Below are 24,858 nucleotides of genomic sequence, written 5' to 3' on the forward strand. Positions count from 1 at the left end.
CCTTTCAAGGTATGTCTCCCTGTGCAAGCCCCTTGTCTTACAGGAGAAGAAACTGAGGTTCGGAGGCGCAGGGGACATTTCTGAGGTCCCACCACAAGGATTCAGAGGCAGAGCCTGGATTCAGACTAGTCCTTGAGCTTACCATCCAGGGTTCTTTCCCGGTATGTGCCCCCTCAGTGGCCCAGGAGAATTTCTCTTTAAAGAGGGAAAATGAGTCTGACCCAATGCCTCGAGCGCCCCTGGGTTCTCGAGATGTGGGAAAACAGCCCTAGCCAGGGTCTAGGTTGGAGTGTTGCTGGCTCCAGGTGAGCAGGGGCTGTGTGTGACAGACCCCAAGGGATCCGGAGCACAAAGCATGAACTCAGGTGCACTGTAGGTGCTTCATGAGAAAACTCCGTGCCAGGCTTGGGGGCAGCCAGGAAGGCTGTTACGTGCTGCCACCTTGTGGCAGGATTCTGCTTGATGATTACACTTTTTAAACAGTCTTTTTTTTAAATCTACCCCTGTACTTACCTCCCTACTTACACACACACACAGACACACAGACACACAGACACACAAACACACACAGACACACACACACAGACACACACACACACAGACACACACACACACACACACACACACAGACACACACACACAGACACACACACACACACACACACACACACCCCATCCATGAGGAGATAGAAACCTATGCCGTAAAGTAAGCTACGTCAGACACCAGGTTTCGTGATAAATTCATGAGGATCCATGATCCTCTGTGATCCTTTTTGGAGTCTGATGGTCCCTGCCTATTTCCTGTTGGACTCTGATTTTTAAAATGAGAAGCCTGTTTCAGAGACCTTCATTGTTTTAATCAGCAACCAATGGCCAGCCCTGGATGAGAGCAAGGACTCGGCCTTCTGTTCCTGACTCTGCCCTTGGAGCACTCCCCAGGGAGATGGGCTTTCTTGGAAGGAGATAATCATGACAGTAATTTGTCCGAGCCCACATTCTTCTTGATCCTTCTTTTTCACCTCTCTTCTAATGGATCTGTGGGTTTATCAAGGCAGGCACTGTGTCCAGTGATGCCAATGACAACCCACCCAACCCTCCTCAATGCTCTTCAGTCACCCTGTTCCCATGCCCCACTCGAGAGCCCACAGGCTCGAGGATTTCCTCTGGGGCAAAGAACTTGCTGGAGGTACCAGGGCAGCTACCAGCCTGCCCACTGCTCCCCCTGGTTCTCTGGCCAAGGATAGACTGGCTGCCAACACTCCAATAATCTCTTTCTGGATATGATTTTGGGGCTGCCTCAAGATGGTTTGGCAAGAGCCAAGGGCCAGCAGCAGCGTTTAGCATTCCCAGACAGAAACGAGGGTAACCTGGTATTTTTATCTGAAGTGACAAGCAGCATCTCGATCCTTTTGCATCTTCACCCCAGAAAGACAGATATCTGCAAATGGTACCAGCCTGGTGGGTAAGGGGCCTGCTGTTGCTGCAGGCATCTTTACTGGAGCAAGAGAGGTCTCAGTCTGTGCCCTCAGGAGATAGTGGTGAAGCCACAAGGAGGCGGCAGAGTCCTGAAGTCTGGGCCTCTCAGCCCTTTACCCTCTTTTGCTGCACCACTCACTGTGAGCGTTGTTTAACACTCAGCTTTCTCCTCTCTGGAATGAGGACAAGCTGATCGACTCACACACCCATTCAGCTGTCAGGGTCTTTCATGGCTCCAGCTCCACTCTTGTGGCCTGTGAAAAACCCCACACCAAAGTGCAGCATCAAAGGACTCCACGAGAAGATACTGTGAATTTTTCTAAATCAATATATATGAGCCCCCCCACCCCCATTCAACTTCCAATAAAACAGGAGGGAAGAGGTCTTGCTTTGGAAAGTGCATTGTCCTTGGAGGACAACTCTCACTTTACTTGAGTATTTTCTTTGCTGTTCGATGACTCAGACATTGATTAGCACCTGTTTGTGCCTGCTTCTGCGGTAGCCCTGCCCTGCTGCACCATGCTGCGCCCTCACAACTCACACAACAGGCCTAGGAGGGCTTGATTCCATGCACAAGGATGGGGCAAAGGACATGGAGATATCTAGACTATAGAAAAGAAGATTTAGAGCATTTTCCACGTATTTAAAGGACTATCCTGCTGGAGGACTCTACTTTTCTGCTTGGCCTCAGGGGACAGAAACATTAGCCGTGAGGAGGCAAGGCACCAAGGGGCAAATTTAAATCAGATATATCAATGGGGGCTTTCCCAGACTGGAGAGAACTTCCCCAACTGCTAGCCTGCCCTCTCCTCCTCCTGGTTCTCTGGCCCAGCATAGCTTGACCTCTCCTCCTAGCCTTGCTGCCGTCACTCCAGTATCTTTCTTTGTATGATTTTGGGGCAGCCTCAAGACGCTGGAGGGCATCCTCTCCATGGAAGTCATCAGGCAAAGGCTCAGCAACCATGTACTGGATAGCTAGAGGGAATCTCTTCTAGCTGTGAGCCAGCCTGGATGCACAGGCTTCTGCTTCAGGCTGAATGAGTGACCTTCCCCCTCCGTGGACTGTTCTCCCCTCAAAAGATTACAAAATACCAGGCTTTGCAGGAGGAGTGCTGACACACTGTTTCTAGAAGTTATTATTTTTACATTTTATATTTCTTTTTCAGCCCATGTCATCCCTTCAATCCGTAGGACAGTGCTCTCAAGATTTTGCTTTCCTGTGATTTTGTTCTAACACGGGTACACACACATGCAAATACACACACCCAGTGATTAGCCCCCAGACTAAACCTGCCTGAGGGGTCTGTAAACTCCAAGGGCCAGACCTGCGTCTCTTTTTGTCTTTATACCTTCAGGCCCTGTAACATAATAAATACTTGGGGAACAGAACAGAATTACAGTCATGTCAAAGTCTGAAGTATTCTCATCCAGAGGAACTGCTTTCTCTCACCACCAGATGTCACTGTTATAACATGAGCCTGAAGAGAGAGGTTTCTACTTTGCTTTTCTGACTCGCTCTTGGAAGCCCGCCTCTAGCCTGTTGAAGGAGGCTCAATGTCTGTGTTTGTTTCATGGACCACAAGAAGTGACATAAAAGATGTCCAGAACTGCAGACTCGACTGTGTCTAGTCTAACCCCTAAATGAGCAAGGAGGCTCTCCAGCATCCCCCACCATGGGTATCCCGGTGGGCCTCTAGCTAAAAGGAGGCTTTCTGTCTTTGGGCTAGTTCTTCTTGGTCACTTTACCTGAGCTGTGTGGACTTAGTCAAGCTACTCATCCACAATCCACATGGATTCCTTAAGCACATGTTGTTTGCCAAGTCTCCCAAGGCCTTTACATTCTATGGGGGAAGTGCACATCTATCCTAACAGACGCATACAAAAAATAAATTCAAACTAGATAAATAGGACCCAGCCCTTTGGAATTCTGGGCTCAGGGAAGGCTTCATGCAGAAGATTGTGACTGAACTGAATCTTTCAGGAAGAGAGAGATTCTTCAAGATGAAGGTGAGGAGATAGGACATTCCAGGGCAAGGAAGGCAAGGAAGACAGCACAAGCGAGCATGGAGAGGACCGTTAACTCTATTTCACACCATAGGGTTTTGGTTTTTATCTGTTAGTTTGTTTTTTGTGAGGGGTAACATGTGGAAGGGATTGTCAGATACCACGATCCATGTTTTCTCCTTTTTTTGAGAGATGGAACTAAAAAAAAGTCTTTAAAGGCTGGGTCTACACAGCAAAGTGGACATTGGAGAGACAATGGGGCCCCTTGAGATGATCATGCTTCTGCCTTTGACCACATCTTAGCCTGAGATCCATGAGTTAGAAGCCTGCAGACTCTTACCAGGTGGTAAGCACCTGGTGGGGTTAACTGTAGCTCTCACTGCCTATGGTGTCATGTCCCAACTCAAGACCTTCCCTTCAACACATGGTGCTCTCAGCCTTCCCAACGTCCTCATGCCCAGCTCTCCTCTCTGGTCCAATTCTACCAAATGGAACTACAGTTGGTTACCCCAAACATAAACTGCATTCTCCTACTGAAATGCCTTTTCTTGCACTGCCTGCCATCTTCCTTCCTTTTTCCCTCTATCTGTTGAATTCCTACCCATGCTTGAGAGCCTAGCTCAAAGGCCTTCTCCTCCAGCCCACCCACCCTGATTCCCTGCAGTCACTAGCAAACCTTGGGTGTCCTAGGGCACTTGGTTTACTTCTCTCTAATGGACTGATCATGTATTGTTCTACAGTCTTGCTCTTGATGTCTGCATTCAGTATGCATGGGATGGAGGTTTCTGGAACTGAATTTTGCTCAATCCTTAATGGGGCTGGGGCATGCTGGGCTCTCATTAGCCTGAAATTTGTGTCATGCAGTCTGCAGTGGAGCTCAAGCGGAGGTCAAGCTCAGACTTCATTTTGTGGTTGATCTGCTCTTTCTCTTTTTCTCTGAGATATTTTTAAATGCTAGAAGTCACCCATATGACCCTCTCTTCCTCTTACCTGTGGTTGTGAGTCACGTAGCCACCAAGCTGATGGTGTTCTTGCCTGACCGCAGAGAGATCGCAGATTTCAGACTTTTGCGGAAGTCAAGAGGTTCTCTACATGAGAGACAGCCACAGCCTCTTTAGATGTTCCTAAAAATGCCAAGTCTAGATTGACTCACATGTCCCAACTCCTGGCATTTGGGCAGAAGGGGGTTATAATTTGGCTCAGATCAGCTCACAGAGCTATGGCCCCCAGCGTGGACTGGGGAAAAGAGGAAACAATGTTTTATGATTATATGAGAGCTCAAGAGAAATAAAGGGTACTGCCTTATGTTGAGAGTGAACTTAGTAAACCCCTCCCCCCAGTCCCTGGAACTTATTTTACCTGATCATTATAGGCTGTTAGAACATGGGCGCTTATTCCCATTTCTCAGAACAAGAAAGTAAGGCACAGAGAATTTCTGTAAATTCCCCCCCTTACAAAACTGTTATCAAACTGGTTAGTGACAGAATTCAGCTGAGGAAACATGGCTTCTCTCAAGTTCAGTCCACTCAATGCTAAGGCACTGGGGGAATGTTTGAGAATTTAGCAAAATTGTACAAGTTTTAGGGACTCCTTTTTCTGTGGGAGGTAATAGCCTGTGAGGACCAATGAGGGAAAAGATGCTCATGCTCAGACTTGTTATTTTTGGCCAGCTTTGTTTTCAGCTTTCAACATTTTGGGCAAAGGGTTATAAATTGCATTATGAATGTGATGCCCCATGATTATTTTCATCATTCTTCTAAATAACTGTTTTTACCTTTTATCCCTGTTACAAATGATGCCTGTGAAGGATGGTGGGCACATTCCCAAGTGTTATGAGCAAGTTACCCAACAGCAGAGGGCAATTAGAGGCACTGCCAGGCTTCTTAGCTCTACCCCATTGGCAGGGCACGGGGCTTCGTTGGCTGTGTGTGTAGGTGGGGGTGTGTGTCTACCTCTGTGTCTGTGTGTCTCTGTGTATCACTGTGTGTGTGTCTCTGTGTCTGTATGCATCTGTGTATCTTTGTCTATGTGTGTGTCTTTGTATCTGTGTGTGTGTCTCTGTGTCTGTCTGTATCTGTGTGTGTGCTTGCCCAATCAGATGATGATTCAGCCCCTATCCCCCTTAAGCTCCTTCCATAGCCCCATTCCTGGTTCATCTCAGTAGAGTAGTTTTCTAAGTTATACATATACCCAACCTTTTGATCATGATGTTAAAGTGGATACAAATCCAGTATGTCTACATATCCAGTATGGGCATCTGCAGTGAGCCTCAAGCCCCAAATCAGGGTGCTGAGAATTTCCCAGAGAGAACTCATGAGGTGTCCAAGCTGGGGTCTTCCCACTCGGGGCAAACCTCTCCAAGGAGAGCGTCATCTAGTCAGTGAAGATTCTGGACCTCAGGGCCATTCTACTGTTCTTCCCCTGCCCCCGTGCCTTGAACTTGGGTCTGCTGGCCATCCAGGGCAGACAGTGCTTTCCTCTTCTAGACCCCCAATTCTACTATTCAGTCCCCATGGCCACACCCAGCTTTGTCCTCTTTCATGCTGGTAAGTATGAGAGGGAATTTCTATAGTGTGTGAACAGCCCAGGTCTCTGAGGCCTAAGTGGCTGGTGGGGGAGAATGTGCAGCCTCCGCCTTGCCAGGGCCATTTCCCCAAGACTCCCTCTCGTCTTCAATTTATTTCCTCTGTTAAAATGCTTATCCTTTGACCTTTCTCTCATCATCCCTCAGAGCCAAAACTTTTCTGTACAGGGACCTACAAATTCATGATCTGCCTTGGCAGATCTCATAGACAAGGGCTCAAATGTTTTCGTGTAGGTATCTATCACCTTGTATTCTAGTAAAAATCGATGGAGTAGATGATTGATTTCGATTCCATAATTAAACAAGTGTTTTGACAAGTGTCTACTCTGTATGTGCCTGGCACTTCACTAAGCCCTAGGAATTCTTCAAGGAGTTTACATTTGTTGGGGGAGGTGGGGAGAAGGGTGTGCATGACAGAGGTTGAAGTCATTTGTTTTCACCCCACACATGGAGGCCTAAACACTATGAGGTAGGAGAAGATAGAAGCTATCTGTGGACCAAGAAATTTCCTCCAAGATTCCATAGGCTTAAGTGCCATTGCATATGGCTTGGTGCAAATTACTCTTGGATCCTGGACTGGAAGGAAGAGGAGGAAGCCATCCCAAGCAGGACACAAGGTCATTGTAGGTGGTACAGGAAATATGACACAGGATAGAGGAGAGATGGGGCACAATGTTTCTCAAGTATTGTTTGCTGAGAACTGGGCAAAGGAGGCATGGTGGAGGTGAGTGCTTCGACCTAGACCTAGCTGGGGAGGACAATGGTATGTTGCTTTCGCATCCCTTCTCCCTCTACCTTCTCCACTTCAGAAAAAGCAGGTTTTCCAAACTATGGTTGATCCAGAAGCTGAGGTAGTTAGAGCAGTAGGGTCCAACTCAAACAGAACCAAGGCCACCAAATCTTACCTGAGGATCCCTCAGGGTGCAAACTGACTCAGAAAAGCACATATTCACCTTACTTATGATCTGTTGTGTTTATTCTGATTGTATTCCATATTTCCCAATGACATTTTAATATGCTGCCCTCAGAGTATTGTCAGGCTTTGTTTGACACCCCAAAGCTCAACATTAGCCCTCAGCAATGGGGAGAGAACCCCGAAAAGAATTCTTAGTTAAGGGAATCCCACCTGATCTAAGTTATAAACCTATTAAGGCCATTTTAAAAGGAATTTTGGAAACCAGCAGGAAATGGAAAGTATAAACTGAGAAGCATGAAGAGAAATGATGACGGTAGTCAATTTCTGTAAATCGGAGATATAGACAATTCAAACATTCCTGACAGGGCAGGGTTTGAGGAAGCATTTGGAATCTAATTGAAAATCTCTTAAGAAGAGGAGAAAATACTTAATAGAGCTAAAAAGTACATTAATTATTGAGTGATTTGCTGAAGCTATATTAGAATTCATTTAGAATAGAAAAGCCATTTGAAAAGTTAGAAAGAGTTACAGGTGTTCATGGGCTTCCAAGTAACATAGAGGATATCACGACACAGCCAAAACACAGACCAAAATTAATCTTTTTCTAAGGGAAGAAGGAACACCCCTACGGGGAAAAAACGTATTACTTGTGACCATGTACAGCAGCCAACTTTCACAGAGCCAGTTGCTAAAGTATACGTGCGAACATTTACAACTTGAAAACTGGCTTGAGTTGGGGCTTGAGTTGTCACTTTGCTGATTGAACAGACTTAAGAAAGTAAGAGAGAAGATGCCAACAATGCAGATGAAACTTCAAAGTGTGTCATGAACCCCTCCCCTTTTTTCTGGGGATCTGATTGTTAACTATTTGCAGCACACTGCTGGACATTTGGTTTAGAAATGTAACTGAAGCTTTAACAACAGAGGCAAGCCCCTGAAGGGAAGAAGGGAGGAAGAATGTAGCAAAGTCTTGGGGGCTTAGCATTTGGAATCATGCAAGGGATAAAAAATGCTTCTACGAGAAGGGACTTGGCTAGAATGTTTACAGAAATTACAAAGGTGATTTGGTGTTGGTGAGACATCCCAACTGGCATATGCCAATTTTATCTGACTTCTCATCCAGTGAAAGGATACAATAAATACCTTTTGCATCTGGAGATAGCCTCCAAGATTGGCAGAGAGAGGAGTAAAACCTAACCAATCAGATGATTAAAGATTGGAGAAAAAGTGCTAAAGTGGAGCAGAGACTCAGAGGCTGGAGGCAGATCTGGAGGCACTTAACTGGGAGGAAAAAAGAGGCCAAATTGTGCCGAACTCCTGGAAATATTTGGAAAAGTTTGAATATGTTGAAAATGCAAACAATACCAGGTCAAAAGCATCAGTCCATGAGGGTGTTGCCAAATTTAAGAAAGATGTCATTCAGATTGTTCAGATTTAAGAGAAAGGATGTAGCTGTCCCTTCCTCATAGATGGACCAGCAGAGCAGCCCCTTCCAAAAGTGTATGCAGAGAGTAAGGCACCAAGGGTCTGGACCTTGGCAACAGCCCAAGTACAAAGGTATCTGTGGTTGTAAGTGTGGTCTGGTTGGGTACAGAAATGATAAGGATAATAAAAGGACATACCCAATACACCCTACACCTATTAAATAACAGATTTTCAGAGATGAGAGACATTTTGTTCAGCTGAGTTGAATTGGGAAGCTAGAGGCAAGGGAAGCAGGTGGAGGAGAGAGGATTCAGCTTTCTCAAGAGAAGCGTTGGAAACCAAATAGTGTTCCTCTGGACCTTCTCTGTCCTTTTTGTGAGGGAAATCACAACCTCAGAAAGTCTGGGAGATCTGATAGTCAATGGGCTGAGAGCAAATAGCTGCTTTTAGTCTGAGAGGGTGTGAGGGGTGGTTACTTTCACAAGCTTCCCAAAGGCCTCCAAGGGAAACATTCACTGAAAGGGCCGTGAGGGAGTAAGGCTGCTGGATAAGGAAAGTAACCCAACAAAGAGTACTTCAACTGAGCGTGTGAGGATGGAAGGCGATGCTACCATAGCAACCCAAGATTGCTAATGGTCCCTACACTTGCTGTAAGGCTCCTGGAATGAGTAGATAGAAAATTAAATATCAAACTAATACAATTTAATTAATTAATAATTTAATTAATAAAATTTAAAGAATTTCTGCTGGAAGAGGGGGTCCTAGCAACAAGAGTAGGTGAGAAATCAGTATAGACATGAACTGAGTTTTGAAGGAAGCTAGAGACTTATTGCAGCAGATTTGAGCAAAGAGAGCATTCCAGGCATGGAGATGAGAGATGCAGTGTCGCTCATGAGGAACATCAAGCCAGCCAGTCTGGCTGTTGGGTAGAATACAAAACATGGCCGAAAAGTACTAGTCAGTAAGGATAATTATATTTGGAATTATCAAGACTTAGAAGACTCTAGTATGGCTATCAGAGGTTCAGGACAGTGGAGGAGGGGAGGATGGATTAGAATGGGAGTTGAGGATCCTTAAGCATGTCCTTGAACCTCTCTGCCTCATTTTCCCCATTTCTGAAATCTACTGTTGGCAATCTCTCTTTCACTTTTCAAAGTCTGTGACTGCAGAAGGATCTGAGGAGAAGGATGTGACCGGAAGCCGGACAATATTTATCCTTCCATTTATATTCCATTTATCCTCCCTCCATTTTGACAAGGTTTTTCTGATAGAGCTAGTCACATACTTAATCTTTATTAAACCTTTAAACTTTAGGGAACTTATTCATTTGGCTCATTCACAAGGGGAGAAATATCACTGTTGGGAAAGCAGTGATTTTCTGCAGGACAAGGATCACCAACTTCCTCAGGCTTTTTGAATGAAGGAAGCTAAAGCATAATCTGCATGGCTCAGTGCTAGCTGCCAGGGGCATGTGGGAGTTGAAAGGAATTTTGTTACCCCAACCTGAATAGCAGCAGGGAGGCCTGCTCAGAGGGTTGTGGAAAGAAATGCAACATCCTGTGAAACATGGACTTGACCTAACATTCTTCATAGCTTCTTGGACATATTTCCCTTCCCCGTCCCATACTTTGCAATTCAGCTAAAGTGGCTTTTTCTCTTCTCTTTCCCAGTGACACTCCACCTCCCCCCTCCATGCCTTTGCATCTGCCATACCCCCTGCCTGGAATGTGCTCCCTTATTTCCTCTACTTCTTAGGATCCTTCAAGACTCAGCACAAGCACCATCTTCTGTCCAAAGCTTATTCTATTCCATCAACTATTAGTGCCATCCCTCCCAGATTTTTATTTATTTGGATTTATTCTTTTTTCTATTTATTTTCTTTCCCCATGTAGTTCTGTATAAAATTCTCATGGTCTTCCTTCTTAGAATATAAGTTCTTTGCAAGTAAGGATTTTTTTGGTCTTTCTACTTATGCCTGAAGAGAATGCATAGCATTGGTGCATCCTAAGTGCTTAATAAATCCTTGTTAGTTGCTTCATTTTGTTGTGCTAGCTGGGTATAGCTAGGGGGCTGAGTCATAAAAGAGCTGCAAGCATTTCAGCACTACACTATCCTAAAAGACCCTGCAGTGCTGCTGCAGTTGAGGGGATAGCCAAAAGGTGGCAGCATAGAGGAGAAAATATCCCTACTGATTACATCACCGGGCTGGTAGATGACATCAACGCTGCTCAGGACATATATTGCCACTGGGACCAAGCCCCAACTGTGAAAGGACTACGTGTGATCTTTCTTCTAACAATATTCCCTTTCCTTCTGATAGGTAAAGGATCCAAGGAGCAGAGATATGAGAGAGACAGATTTTCCTTGTAAATTACCTGGTTATTGTTTTAATTAAATTCCCTGTGCATTTACTTGGGTGCCCTGTTTTGGGCTGGTAAATGAGAAATTCCTTGGAACTTTCAAGCTGGGGTTTGAAAGAGATGTTGAACCAAGGTGCACTTAGGAGCACATGGCTTTTTTTAGGGGTCTATGTTTGAGGGGCCTCAGGTGGCCATGCTCTGGAGGATGATATTGTCAGTGCAGCATCCTGAGTAGCTTTGTTATGCCTCAGAGCTGTTGGGAGGTTTTGTGGTTCAGCATCAGTAAAGTGCTTCCAAGCACCATCAGAGAAATGTACATGGGAAAGATAAACCACAGTATCTTCAGGTTCCCTAATCTGTTGGGAGAAAAAAGCACTGCAAACACTTCCTTCCAGTCAGTGGCTGCAAGAGCAACTGGTCAGGCTCCATTTGTGCATGACTTATAACAATCAAATGACATCCAGAGAAATGCCATGTCATGTTGGGGACAGCCAATGGCAACCTTGTTTGCTTTTTCTCCAAAGAAGGCTTTTGTCCAGGGTTAAATGGGGACAATTACGGGATTACTTTACAGAAGACAAGCATGACTAACTAAATATGATTCTAAGCAGAATCAGTTCAAAACACAAAAGACATTGTTTTCCAAGTAAGCGACTGTGTTTTTAACCATGTCATTTGTCTCAGATTGTTAAGAGACCATATCACTCACTACAGGTATGTACCTGGTTTTGTGCACTGTGTGCTCCTGGAAAGTGAAAGGCAAGTCAACTTTTGTCAGTCTTATATGCTGACTTCTCTATATAGGTATAGGGTGCCCCAAAGATCTCAGTGCAGTTTTAAGCAGCTTAAAACTGCACAAAGATGCTCATGACACTATTCAGACTTTGGGGACACCCAATATATGTATATATCTCCTTGAGCTCCCATCACTTCCTTTCCTCTCACTGTCTTCCAGCCCATCTATGATCTCACTTCTAGACACTGCTCTCTCCAAAGTATCCAGTGATCTCTTAAGTGCCAAATCTGCTGGTCTTTTCTCAGACTCCTTCTTCCTGGTCTCCCTGCAACCTTGGACACTTGATCACTTTTTCCTTTTGTGTAAGTTTTGTGTCACACCTCTTTTAAGTTCTCCTATCTGTGTGACCACACCCAGTGCCTATTATACATGTCACCTTGGGGAAAGTCATATCACCTCCCTGGATCTCACCTGGTTCCTTATCTGTTAGACAACATAGTTAGACTAGATAGCTTTTGAGGTCCCTTCTAGCACTAGGGCCAGGAGTCTATGATCCTTTTTGGAATCCTTTACTGAATTTTCACTCACAAAGCACCAATAACTGTAGTTCTATCCCTTGGTTGTGGCTCCATTTCTCATCTCTACATCCATTCACTTGGTGATTGCATCAGCTCCCATGGATGCCATTATGCTCTCTATAAACATGATTCCATTTCAATTTCTCCAGCCACTGTCTCTTTGCTTAGCTCTAGTCCCACATCAACAAATTTTGAATTTTGAGTTGGTTGGTCCACTGGCATCTCATACTGACCTTGCCCTCCAAATAACTCATCATCTTTGTTTTATTTCTTGATATTTTTTGTTCTTTATCTGAAATTGGCAAACATCAGATGAAATGAGCATGTCTCTCCACATCACAGACCAGGAGCAACTGGTCCATGAAACTGAGAATCTCTATTTCGTAGGGCTTCTCTTATTAAATAGACATTTGACACATAGTATTCAAAGCTATCCACCTTCTCTGTGGTTCTTTTTGACCTTTCTGTTTTCTCTTCTCTCCCTTGTTTTTTGGGGGTGGGGAGGAGAGAGCCCTATACTTATTCGCTTTCTTAGACCATCCCCAACTTTGGGGGAAAAAGAAAAAGAAAACTCTTATGACAAAAACACAGTCAAGTCCACAAATGTCTGCCTTGTTCTGCACCAAGTTTATCAGCACGTTCAGGAGGTAGGCAGAATATTTCATCAATAGTTCTCTGAAATCCGAGCTGGTCATGACATAGGTCAGAGTTGTTACATCTTCCTAAGTAGCTTTTCTTTACGTTGTTGTTATTATATAAATGGTTCTGATTTTGACTCTTTTATTTTGCATCAAATCTTCCCAAGTTTCTCTGAAAATATAGTATTCCATCAGATTCATATCCATTACTTGTTCAGATATTCCCTAATCTATGGGCACCCCTTGGTTTCCAATTCTTTGCCACCACAAAAAGAGCTGCTAGAAATAGGTTTATGCACAAGGGGTCCTTTCCTGTCTTTTTGATCTTGAGGGGATACTTGCCTAGTAACACTGTCACTGAACAAAGAGTAAGCATGCAGAGGCATTGTTCAAAATTATTTCCAGAACGTCTGGACCAATTCCCAGCTTCACCAGCAGTGACCTGCTTTCTGTCAGCCTCTCTAACATTTGATGATTTTCTGTTTGCCTCCTTTGCCGATCTGTTGGGTGTGAGCTAGAACTTCAGAGCTGCTTTAATTTGCATTTCTCAAATTATGAGTGCTTTGGAACTTTTTTCATATGGCTCTGACCACTTTGGATTTTTTTTTTTTTTGAAAACTGTCTGTTCCCATCCTTTGACCCTTTATCATTTGGAAATGGCTCTTTCTTATAAATTTGAATTCATTTTTACATATCTCAGAAATGAGACCTTTATCAGAGAAACTTACGGTCAAAATCTTCACCCCTACTTATCTAGTTTTCCTTTGAATTTAATTGCATTGGTTTTGTTTGTACAAAATCTTTTTAAATGTAATCTAAACAAATTGTACATTTTCCCTTATGTGATCCCCTCCGTCTCATCTTTGAACTTTTCCCCCATGCACAGATCTGACAGGTAATTTCTTCATTACTCCTCTAATGTGACTTTTTGTATCTGAGTCATGTGCCAAATGGCGCTTATCTTGATATATCAGGCAAAACGCTGGCGTAAACTTTCTTTCTGCCAGGTTTCTTTACTCCTTTCCCAGCAGGTTTTGTACACCAGCCATCCTTTCTTCAGTAGCTCTGTCTGTGCACTTATCCAATTCTAGGCTACTAGATCTATTTAATTCCACAGATTGTGGGCCTTAGATATTCTGTGACTCGGCCTCTCATTTTTTAAGCAGCACCAAGTTGTTTCATGATTCCCATTTCATAGTAGGGAGCTTGAGATCTGGTCCTACTATGCCCCCTTCATTCCTCGCTTTTCATGACTTCCCTTCAAATTCTTGGCCCTGTATTCCCCCCAGATAAATTTCCTTATCATCTTATTTGATTTAGCTCAACAATGCCTTTGTGGACCCCGACTTTGTCCTCCACAGCGCCAGCTCTAGACCCAGCCTCCCAGGTATGAGGAGCCAGTAGACCCTCCCTTATCGTGACCCTGCCAGTCTCTAGGAGGCTGACCCAGTGGAGGAATAAGGTTGAGGAAGAGTGGGCAAGTGTAAACTGGAACTTGAATGCTTAGAATCCAGGGGACTATGAGGACAGTAGTGCCCAGGGAGGACACAAGGAAGAAGACTCTCTCTTCTCTTCTTCCTCCGTTCTAATTGGGGGCTATTTTGGTCTTTGTTTGAATGGCAAACATATTCAGAATGTATTAAATCCAAATCTATTCTTTAAAAAATAAAGTTGGACTTGGTTGATTTTTAAACAGTATTTTATTATGAAACATATTTGCTCAATGGCATTTTACAACTTTTTTCTGAAATCAGTCCTCCTCCTGAAGAGGCTTGTGTCTCCACACTCTTGCAGGGCAGCTCAGTGGAGAGAGCACCACAGATGGGCCTAGAGAACCTAGGTTGATTTCTGCCTGTGTGATCTTGGTTGTCACTTAGCTTGACTTAGACCTCAGTTTCCTTGTCTATAAAATGATTCCATTGGTCAGCATTGGTGACCTCTAAAAATGTAGATCTAGGCTACTATGACCTCACTCTTGGTCAGTTCTAATTCCTAGGAATGTTTCCTTCTGTTAAACCTCATTTGCCTCTCCCCAAGCTTCTAGATCTTCCTCAGAGTCAGGACAGCTCTCCTCACATGAGGATGGCTGTATGACCTCTTTCTGGAACCCTCTGCTCATCCCAGGAATGCCAGTTGGCCAGGATTTGGTATGTTGGACAAACACCATGATGAGTTCCAAGCAAGAGGTACAAAGTCGGTCTCAGCTGAGGCCTAGGAGGGAAAGGGACAGGTTGGGGAGGAACAGGGTGGGACAGAGGAAAAGCTCACCCCACCCTTCTGTCTGACCAACTTTCTATCTGAACTAATTATTCTTGTTCACTAGGGCTTCAGCTCCGCTTTCTGCACAGTTGAGTATTGTCAGCACCCTGGGGCAAAGTTCCAGTTTCCTGGCCTTAGGTATGTTCCCCTGGGAAGGTTGAGGGTGTAAATGTGTGTGTAGCCTATGTCCACTTTCATAATTAGCAGCCCGTGTTTGGGGAGCCCTGCTTTCAAAACTATTGGCAAGACCCCAGACCCGGAATCATCTCTGATGAGCTTCACAAAATGCTTTTTTGGGGGGCAGAAAACTAAACTCTCTGTTTCTTCTCCTCTTCCTCTTTCCTGCCCTGTCCTCTTCCTCTCTCCTTTTCTCCTCCCTCCCTCCTTTCTGTCTCTTTCTCTGTCTCTATCCCTCTCTGTCTCTCTACCTCTGTCTGTCTCTGTGTCTGTCTGTCTGTCAATACTTCCTCTAGACTAAGAGACATAAGGATCTTTTATGCCCTTAAGGGACCTCCTGCCATCTGGGAGGGGCAGCCATTCCCTTAACAAAGACAGTCCAGGGTGCATTTGCCCCAAAAGAGTGATCAGAGCCTTAACCAACTGCTTTTAATGGAATTTTTAAACTGAATTTCAAGTAACTGGACTTGAGAGACCTTTCAATATAAAAATCTGTGCTGGAAAATAATGTTCTTAATCTCAGAGTTTGCCTAGACACAGCCATGGCATCAACAGCCTGGGTTTGAATAAGGAATCTGTCCTGTCATGCTCTGGATGAGACTGCCCAACTGCCCAGCTGGCTGAGGAGGGCGTTTTGGCCCACAGATCCTTTTTATATGAAAACATATTCTGCTCGATCCCAGAGTGGCCAATGGAATGAGCTCATTTCAGTGTGTGTGTGTGTGTGTGTGGGGGGGGGGGGGGGGGGGGGGGGGTGGGCCTGCTTCCCATTCTAAAGTAGGATAGGCAGCCTGCTTTCCTCCCATCCTTTTCCAGGACTTGCTCACAAGCTATGTTCCCACTTAAGGAACTTTCCCTGTCCCTCCCTCTCCTACAGGAGGTCGGGAGCACTATTGGGACCCTACCCTATTCACTGGCCAAGAGAATGCAAAAACTGGGCAATGTTCTGAGCTTGTGGTCAGACCCTAAGGGATAGAGGTACTATCTGCAGAACTGAAAATGAGATCCTTGGTACACTGGGAGGAGCCCTGGGTGTGGAATCAGAAGATACCTGGGGCTGAACCTTGATACATGGGTGACTGTGGGCAAGTTGGATCACCTTGATGGGCCTCAGTCACCTCATCTGAAGAATGGAAGTATTCTATTGTATGATCTTTGAGATTGTTTCCAGGTCAAGGTCAAAGCTTTGTGTGAGGGGACCCTCCCTGTGTTTCCAAATAGTGAAGAAATAAATAGTGTCCTGCAATTACTTTGACTTGGATGGAATACAGAAAAGTTTCCCCTTTCAGATTTTCTGGAAGGAGGGGGAGAGACAGACACAGAGACAGAGGGACAGAAAGAGAAAGAGAAAGAGATGGAGACACAGAGACAGACAGGAGAGAGACAGAGATAGAGACAGAGGTGGAGACAGAGACAGATAGGAGTGAGTGAGAGAGAGAGAGAGAGAGAGAGAGAGAGAGGTAACAAAGAGCCAGCAACTGAGGGGACTTCACTTATCTGACAAATGCTTCATGTAGAGGAAATAAGTCCCACGTGCTACACTTTACTCCTTGGAGTAAGGCTACTTTGGCAGGGTAGCATGGGCAGAAACCAGCAGACCCAGTGATGAGGACAGGGCAGCCCTTGGATAGGACCCCTTAACATTTGCAAACAACTTGACTTTGACCCTGAGGGGTCAGTATCCCCATTTTATAGACCAAGGAGCTGAGGCTGAAAGGACTGATCAAGGGTCACCTCACTGTTGAGTGTCTCAGGTGGGATGGGTGCTCCTAACTCCAGCTTCAGTACTCCATCCCAGAACACCAGGATAACCTCTGATGGTGAGAGGGCTGGAAACCATGTCCTGCCTGGATCTGTTGAAAAAGTTGGGGTTGTTTACCCAGAGAACAAGAGAGTTGAGGGTGATGGAATGCTTGGCCTCAGGTATCTGAAGGTCTAGGCCACAGAAGAGGGATGAGCCTCGCTCTGCTTGGCAGAACTGAGAGCAGTGGATGGGAGACACAGAAAGGTGAGGTTGAGCTTCAAGTTAGGAGAAACTCCCTCAATGTTGGGTTTGTCCCAAAGTGGCATAGTGCAGGTCCTGAGCTCTCTGGACCTGAAGGTCTGCAAGCAGAGGCTGATGAGCACTTGTCGGAAGTGTTGTCAAGGGAATCTTGTCCCTGAGATTCCAGGATATTCTGAATAGTGTAGTGGTGATGGTGGTGGAAGTAGTAGTGGTAGTAGTAGTGGTAGTGGTAGTAGTAGTAGTGGTAGTAGTGGTAGTGGTAGTAGTAGTAGTGGTAGTGGTAGTAGTAGTAGTGGTAGTAGTGGTAGTGGTAGTAGTAGTAGTAGTAGTGGTAGTACTGGTAGTAGTAGTGGTAGTAGTAGTAGTGGTAGTAGCGGTGGTAGTAGTAATTAGTAACATCCACACAGTGCTTTAAGGTTTGCAAAGCACTTTATAAATGTTGTCTCATTTTATCCTTCCAATGACCCTGAGAAGCAGGGAGATAGATATTATTATGTTGTGTTATTATATAAATATATTTATTATATTATATTGTATAAATTATATTTATATTACTATATTGTATACTATTATAATATATACTATCATATTGTGTGAATATATAATATGCTACAGAAGAATATTCCAGTTATGACTTTATACAAGTGGGGAGAATTCCATTATGATCCCCATTTTACAGAAGAAATGGAGGCCGACAGGAGTGAAGTGACTTAAGGCATATATTGATGATGGATGTCTTTCATGGTCTGCCCATCCCACTGCATGTCACGGTCTGGGAAATGTGTCTTCTAGTTGGTTCTTCCAGTGTAAATTCAGGGTAAACCCTAAGCCCCTTGACTGTTTCTGTCTTTGTATTGCCAGGGCCTGGCATGAAGAAGGTGCTTAATCAATACTTGTGGAGCTCACCTGCTCAGCCCAGTTAAGGAGGCCCCCAGCATTCTGGAACCTGACGCAATTCACACCACATGAACCCCAAACAGAAGATGTCCAGGACCTCCTGTCCTCAGGGAGCCCAGTTTCTACTTGGATTCTACTCAGGTCACCCTTCGGGGGTGGCCACCTCTCCTAGCCAGCATGAAGCTCCCTGGCTTCTTGGTTTATACCCTCTGGATGGCAAGACTGGACAATCACTGGACCAAGTCCAGTCAAGGCGTCTTGGGTGACTGATGCCTGCATGCATCACACAACTTGGTAGAAAGCATTCTTTGCAGCTCCCCTGAGTCAAATGGTGGAGGGCGAGGGGGGGTCTTGTGGTCTCTGCAGCGTTTAGTCTGTGATGTGACCAAGGGCAGGTGGAGTGCTATGGAAAGGCCCCCACTGAAGCCTGGTTCCTTCTGGGATTTCTATTAGAGACACCTTTGATACAGGCAGGGATGACTGAACAGTTTTCAGGAAATGAGGAAGTTGGCATGTGTGTAGACACTTGCACATTTCCTGTTCCCTGTGTTTTTTGGGGAAGGTGGGATAGTTAACAACACAACCCATTGTCTGGTGGTTACTCTCCTAACCTCGAAGCCCTAAGGCCACTTCAGGGCCTGCGGGTCTCCAAGAAGCCACCTTTGGACTCCAGACAGCTTTCACCCAGTCTTCTCACTGAGTTATCCTTCACTTCCTCTAATGTTCCAAAGGCCCAGGGAGCAGCTTAGCCTCCACACACAAACACACAAATACACACACATACACACACACATACACATATACACACACACAGAGTGAGACACACACAGAGTGAGATACACACAGATACACATAGGCACACAGAGACACACACAGATACACATAGACACACATAGACACACACATATATACACACACACTTACACATATACACACACAGTGAGACACACACAGAGCGAGACACACACAGATACACATACACACACAGATACACACCTGGAAGGGAGCTGACTCATGGGGAGGGGGGGGCTTGTCTTCTGGGGGCTTATCAGGATTTCAGAAGGGGAAGGGAGTCCATAGCAGGGAATATTCTCTTCTCTCGTGCTCAGAAGCGTCCTCCCTCCCCATTGAGCCTCCTGCCCAGCTGTGCCCCCTCCCAGCTCCCTCAGGACAACATCCCAAGGGTCCATCCTAGGCTCTCACTTGCCTGGCACTTTCAAATCTGTGATGCAATCTTCTCACCACAGCTGGGGTAGGGGAGTAGACCCTGGGTCTCTGTTCTCTTTTGAGGAAACTGAGGAAGCTGGGCTACAAATTGCTGTATTTTCCACCTCTAAATCCTCTAAAGGCCAGCAGAACCGTTCCATTTCAGGCTCATCATCCTCATCCTTTATATATAAATACTCTCAGTATGACCTGGCCCAGCTGGGTCTCCTGCCAAGCTTTCTACAAGGTCTTTCCCCCTTTCCCAATGAAATAGCCTCAATGAATACCTCAATGAATACCTTTTTAGGGGTGAATGGAATGTAAAAAGTCAGCAGAGACAAGCACTCTCCCTCTCTTATTTTACAGGTGAGGCCAGAAGGTGTGAAATGGCTCTGGTCTTATGAATCTGACCCATGTGCCCTTGATTCTGGCAGATGACTGTCGCCATCTTGTCAAATAATGCTGCTGGCAGTCTTCTGGGGACCTCTTCTGGAATGATTTTCAAATGAACTTACCTTAAGAGATGAGGCTGCTTTGGGCCACCACCTTCCTTTGCTGGAGAGCAAGGTGAGTGAGAGCCCAGGGAGGGTCCTGGGTACATTCCCAATCTGCCACTGCTTGGTTTGGTCAAAAGCTAAGAAATGATGACAGTCCCCATCAGGGCCTTTGTGGAGGTCCAGTCCTCATTTTCGAGAGTGTTCAGACAGGTCAGAGGACAGAGAACCCCAATATCTTATCATCTCTCTCCTTGCTCCTCGTTTGGGATGGATTTTTAACTTGGCTCTAAGACATCTCCTGGCAAATAGATGGCTGCCTCTGAAATACTTCCCACCAGTAATTGTTTGTTTCCTGCCTGTCCTTGTGAGCTTGCTCAGGCTCATTCCCATCACCAAGGGAAGAGTCTTCTCCTCTGAGAGACACCCATGGGTGCACATCAGGCACTTCTAGATCTTGAAGCATATTTCCCAAGATGAAGCCCTGAAGTACTCTCTTCTCCTCCCCATCCTCAGCCTCCCATCCTGTCTCTTCACCTCAATCTCTTCCTTTGTGTGAAATCATAGCACATCGGGCATAGATGTAGAGTGGGAAGGGACCCTGGAGGATGTCATCCCAGCCCCTCCTTTTACAGATGAGGAAACAGAGACCTGGAGGTCAAATGACTTGTCCAAGGTCACACGGGGATGAAAAGGCAAACTTCGGCCCTCTGCCTCTACCCACTAGACCAGTCTATGGCAGCACCCACAACAGAGGCCTGTCACTTTTAGCTTTTTTTTTTTTTTTTTGCTATTGGGTGTTTTTTTTTTCTTCTAAAGACCCCTCCCCAGCCCCAAATGACTATAAAGAACTGGGATAGCCTCTCTTTGAGAAGTTGTGGCCTGAGAATTTATTGTCTCAAGCCCAGCCTCCTAGGGAGCAGGGGCAGGGCATGGCCTTACTCCGTTGAGTTGGTCCTGTGAAACAGGGCCTGGGCTTATCCCAGGACAATCCTGAAAGACCTTCCAGCTTTCAAGGATGAGCTAGAGCCTGCCACCTGGAGACAGCAAGCCAGGATGATGCTTCACCTCCACATAGCAAAGAAGTATCAAGGACAACCCTCATGGAAGCCCTGAGTTAATGTGAGTGTCCCCTGTTTGGAAGAAAAACTCTGTCCAAGAAGAGTTAATAGGAAAACAGCCAGCAAAACTAATTGTCTAGGGACGAACCTATATTGTTCAAGATGGCAGCCACTCCTTGGCATTCTGGGCACTACAGCCCACCTGCCCCAGGACTCACTTTGGAATCCCCAGAGCCCGCTGGACAGTTTATCTTTTTTCCATAAAATCCTTTCAGGTTTAGAATCCTCATCCTGGGTCATCTCCTGTCATCCTGATGAATATCTGGTCACTGGATTCAGATGGGTCTGGAGGAGAAGTGAAGCTGGTGACCTGCACAGCCCTCCCTCACTCAAAACAAAGTCAAGTGCAAGTCATGTCATTATTTCTCTGATGGCATGCTCTTCTTCAGCAATGAAGGATGAAGACACACATTGGCAAAAGACAATTAGAATATAAGTGTCTTCAGGACAGAGGATGTCATCTTCTTCTTTTTGCTTATAATAGAATCCCCAGAGATTCACACAGGCCCTGGCATGGAGCACATAAGTGCTTTATGAATACTTGTAGCCTGAATAAAAATGTGCTGCCTCCACCACAGACCTTGGCTCCAATATACTTTGTCAAGAGGTAAGACTATCATATGAAAAAATGCTCTAAATCATTATTGATTAGAGAAATGCAAATTCAAATGATTCTGAGGTACGACCTCAGCTATCAGATTGGCCAATATGACAAAAAAAGAAAAATGATAAATGTTGGAGAAGATGTGGGAAAGCTGTAACATTCATGCATTATTGGTGGAGTTGTGAATGGATCCAGCCATTCTGGAGAACAATTTGGAACTATGCGCAAAGGCCTATAAAACTATGCATACCCTTTGATCCAGCAATACCACTTCTAGGTCTACATTCCAAAAAATCAAAAAAAAAGGAAAAAGGACCCACATGTACAAAAATATTTAAGCAGCCCTTTCTGTGATGGCCAAGAATTAGAAATTGAGGGGATCCCTATCAATTGGGGAATGACTGAACCAGTTGTGGGATATGAATGTAATGGAATGCTATTGTTTTATAAGAAAAGACAAGGAGCTGACTAAACAAGAGAGAGAAAGCATTATGAAGTGCAATATATATATATATAATTTTGATTACAAAAACTGAAAAGTTTTTGCATAACCAAATCTAATACATCCAAGATTAAGAGGGAAGCAGAAAAGTGGTAAAGAATTTTTGCAACTAATGTCTGTGATAAAGGCCTCATTTCTAAAATATATAGAGAACTGAGTCAAATGTACAAGAATACAAGTCATTCCCCAATTGAGAAATGGTCAAAGGATATGAACAGGCAGTTTTCAGAGGAAGAAACTAAAGATATCTATAGTCCTATGAAAAAATGCTCTAAATCACTATTGATTTGAGAGATGCAAATCAAAACAACTCTGAGATACCACATCACACCTCTCAAATTGGCTAACATGGCAAAACAAGAAGATGATAAATGTTGGAGAAGGTGTGGGAGAGTTGGAACACTAATTCATTGTTGGTGGAGTTGTGAGCTGATCCAGCCATTCTGGAGAGCAATTTGGAACTATGCTCAGAGAGCTACAAAAATGTGCACACTCTTTGACCCAGCAATATCGCTTCTAGGGCTATATCTCCAAGAGATCATAAAAATGGGAAAGAGTCCCACATGTACAAAAATATTTATAGCAGCTCTCTTCATGGTTGTCAAAAACTAGAAATCAAGGGGATGCCCATAAATTGGGGAATGGCTGAATAAATTATGATATATGAATGTAATGGAATACTATTGTGCTCTAAGAAATGATGAACCAAGACTTCAGAGAGGCCTGGAAGGACTTATATGATCTGCTGTAGAGCAAAAGGAGCAGAACCAGGAGATCTTTGTACACAGCAACAACCATAGCGTGTGGGGACTTTTTTCTGGTAGACTTAGAACTTCATTGCAATGCAAGGATCTAAAAAATTCCCAATGGTCTTTTAAGGCAAAATGCCTTCCACATCCAGAGAAAGAACTGTGGAGTCTGAATACAGATCAAAGCATACTATTTACTCTTTTTTTCTCTCATGGTTTTTCCCTTTTGTTCTGATTCTAATGTGGAAATACGTTTAATGTAATTGTACATGTATAGCCTATATCAGATTTCATGCTGTCTTGGAGGAGGAGGAGAAGGAAAGAGGGAGAAAAAATTTGGAACTCAAAATCTTATAAAAGTGAATGTTGAAAGCTATCTTTACACATAATTGGAAAAAATAAAATACCATTGAGTAGGGGGAAAAAAGAGGTGAGATTGTCACGTTATTGCCAGAAGACTCTCCACAAAGGTGAGAGCTAATGAGGACTGCTGGGAAAAGCCTGGGCCTGGAGCCAGATGTCCTGAATTTGAATGCTGCTCTGCTCTTTGTTACCTGGGTAACCTCCAGCAAGTCACTTTCTCTCCATGGACCCTCAGTCTCTCAAAGGGAAAACCAGGGTGTTAACCTTTCTATCAAGTTCCTTTGGACAGCCTGGGGAAGCCAAGACTCCTCAGAATCGAATTCATATATGTAAGGGTCACCAAGGAAACTCATGATATTGAAAGACAGTTATCAAAATATCTGTAAAAACCCAAGTTCCCAGACCCCAAGGAAGAATCCTTGCACTAGAAGACCTTTGAGACCCCTCCCAGCTCCTAAATCTTGTCATCCCAAGTTAGAATCAAAAGAAACTGAGCCTTTGGCTTCAGCATGTGCCTTGGGGTAGATAGAATTGCTTTGTAACTTTGCATAATAGCCTCAAGAGCTCTGTCAGGAAAATTACTCACAGATGTTCCAAAGTCTGTAAACAGAATTCAGCAAGAACAGCGGCTTTGAAGGGGAGTTTTCAAGCTGAATCTCAGGCATTTCTGTGCTGTTATTTTGCAATGACTTTAATGACAAGTTTTGTATCCAGTACACAGAGACATTCTGTTCTCCTGGCCCCAGAGGGAGGCCAGTTACCCATCCCCCCAAGGGATCCAGGGGTCCTCCAGCTCGAGCCCCTCTTCTGGTGTTTTCCCCCACTGTGAACCACTGGTGATTAGAGTTCCAGTCCCATTTAGCCAATTACCATTAATTAGCTTCTTGCAAAGGGCTATTTGCTGCAAAGCTCTATTGAGAGTAAAAGTTACTCCACTTCCCTCCCAGCACCCAGGGACACACTCTCCCTTACTCCACTTTGCTCCCAGGAGAGGGTGAGCTCAGCCTGAGCAAAGTTCTGCAAAGCATTGATTGCTGGGTGTTCATTTGGAAAAGTGAGATGAAGGTTAGGGATGGCTGGGTCTACATCTCTGCTTCTGCTGGTCTGGGCTGGGCATCTCCCTCCTTCCTGCCTTCTTTCAGTCCCATCCTGGCATGTATGGTGCTCCTGAACTCCTCACTAGGGTTGAAGCCTCATCTCCAGCCTCCTTCACCTAGAAGCCAGACAGAAATGTGGACAGACCAAGAACAGACACCTGTGTTTGTGGCCTCATGCCCTGCTTCCAGCTACATGTGGATGAAGTGTGCCTCCTTATCACAGGGCTACCAGCTACAGCCCATCTTTACCAGCCTTAAATTGGTGATTGCCTGTCCTCCCACCTAGCAGAAGCAGATGCCCCTGCCTCTTTATGGGTGGGGTTGCAACAGCCCCTCCACCCTCCGTTGCAAGTAATTCTTTTTAAGAGTGTTTATGGAGCATTTTAAAGTTTGCAAAACTCTCTCTCTCTCTCTCTCTCTCTCTCTCTCTCTCTCTCTCTCTCTCCCCCCCTCCCTCCTTCTATGAGTCTCCTCTCCCTCATGTATCTATTTCTCTCTCTTTATCTCTCTTTCATCTCTCTCTCTTTCTCTCTCTCTCTCATGTATCTATCTATTTCTCCCTCTCTATCATCTCTCTCTGTCTCTCTCCCTTTCTCTCTCCCTCTCTCTCGTCTCTCTCTCTCATGTATCTCTCTCTCTCATGTATCTCTCTCTCATGTATCTATCT

General features: G+C 44.9%; 1 long non-coding RNA gene across 3 annotated transcripts in view; it reads left to right on the plus strand.

Moving 5' to 3' along the window:
* Nucleotides 1–14,740: 14,740 nt before the first annotated feature.
* LOC140532379 (uncharacterized) overlaps nt 14,741–24,858 on the plus strand; it is a 15,471-nt gene continuing 5,353 nt past the window's right edge. For 2 of the 3 annotated variants that reach the window (XR_011976482.1, XR_011976483.1), the window contains exons 1-4: nt 14,741–14,903; nt 15,041–15,114; nt 18,020–18,349; nt 19,628–19,828. This is a non-coding gene — a long non-coding RNA (uncharacterized lncRNA). The remainder of the gene's footprint in view (nt 14,904–15,040; nt 15,115–18,019; nt 18,350–19,627; nt 19,829–24,858) is intronic. The other variant, XR_011976484.1, reaches the window with a different exon arrangement.

Source organism: Notamacropus eugenii, chromosome 3 (genome assembly GCF_028372415.1).
Source record: "Notamacropus eugenii isolate mMacEug1 chromosome 3, mMacEug1.pri_v2, whole genome shotgun sequence".
Lineage (NCBI taxonomy): Eukaryota > Metazoa > Chordata > Mammalia > Diprotodontia > Macropodidae > Notamacropus > Notamacropus eugenii.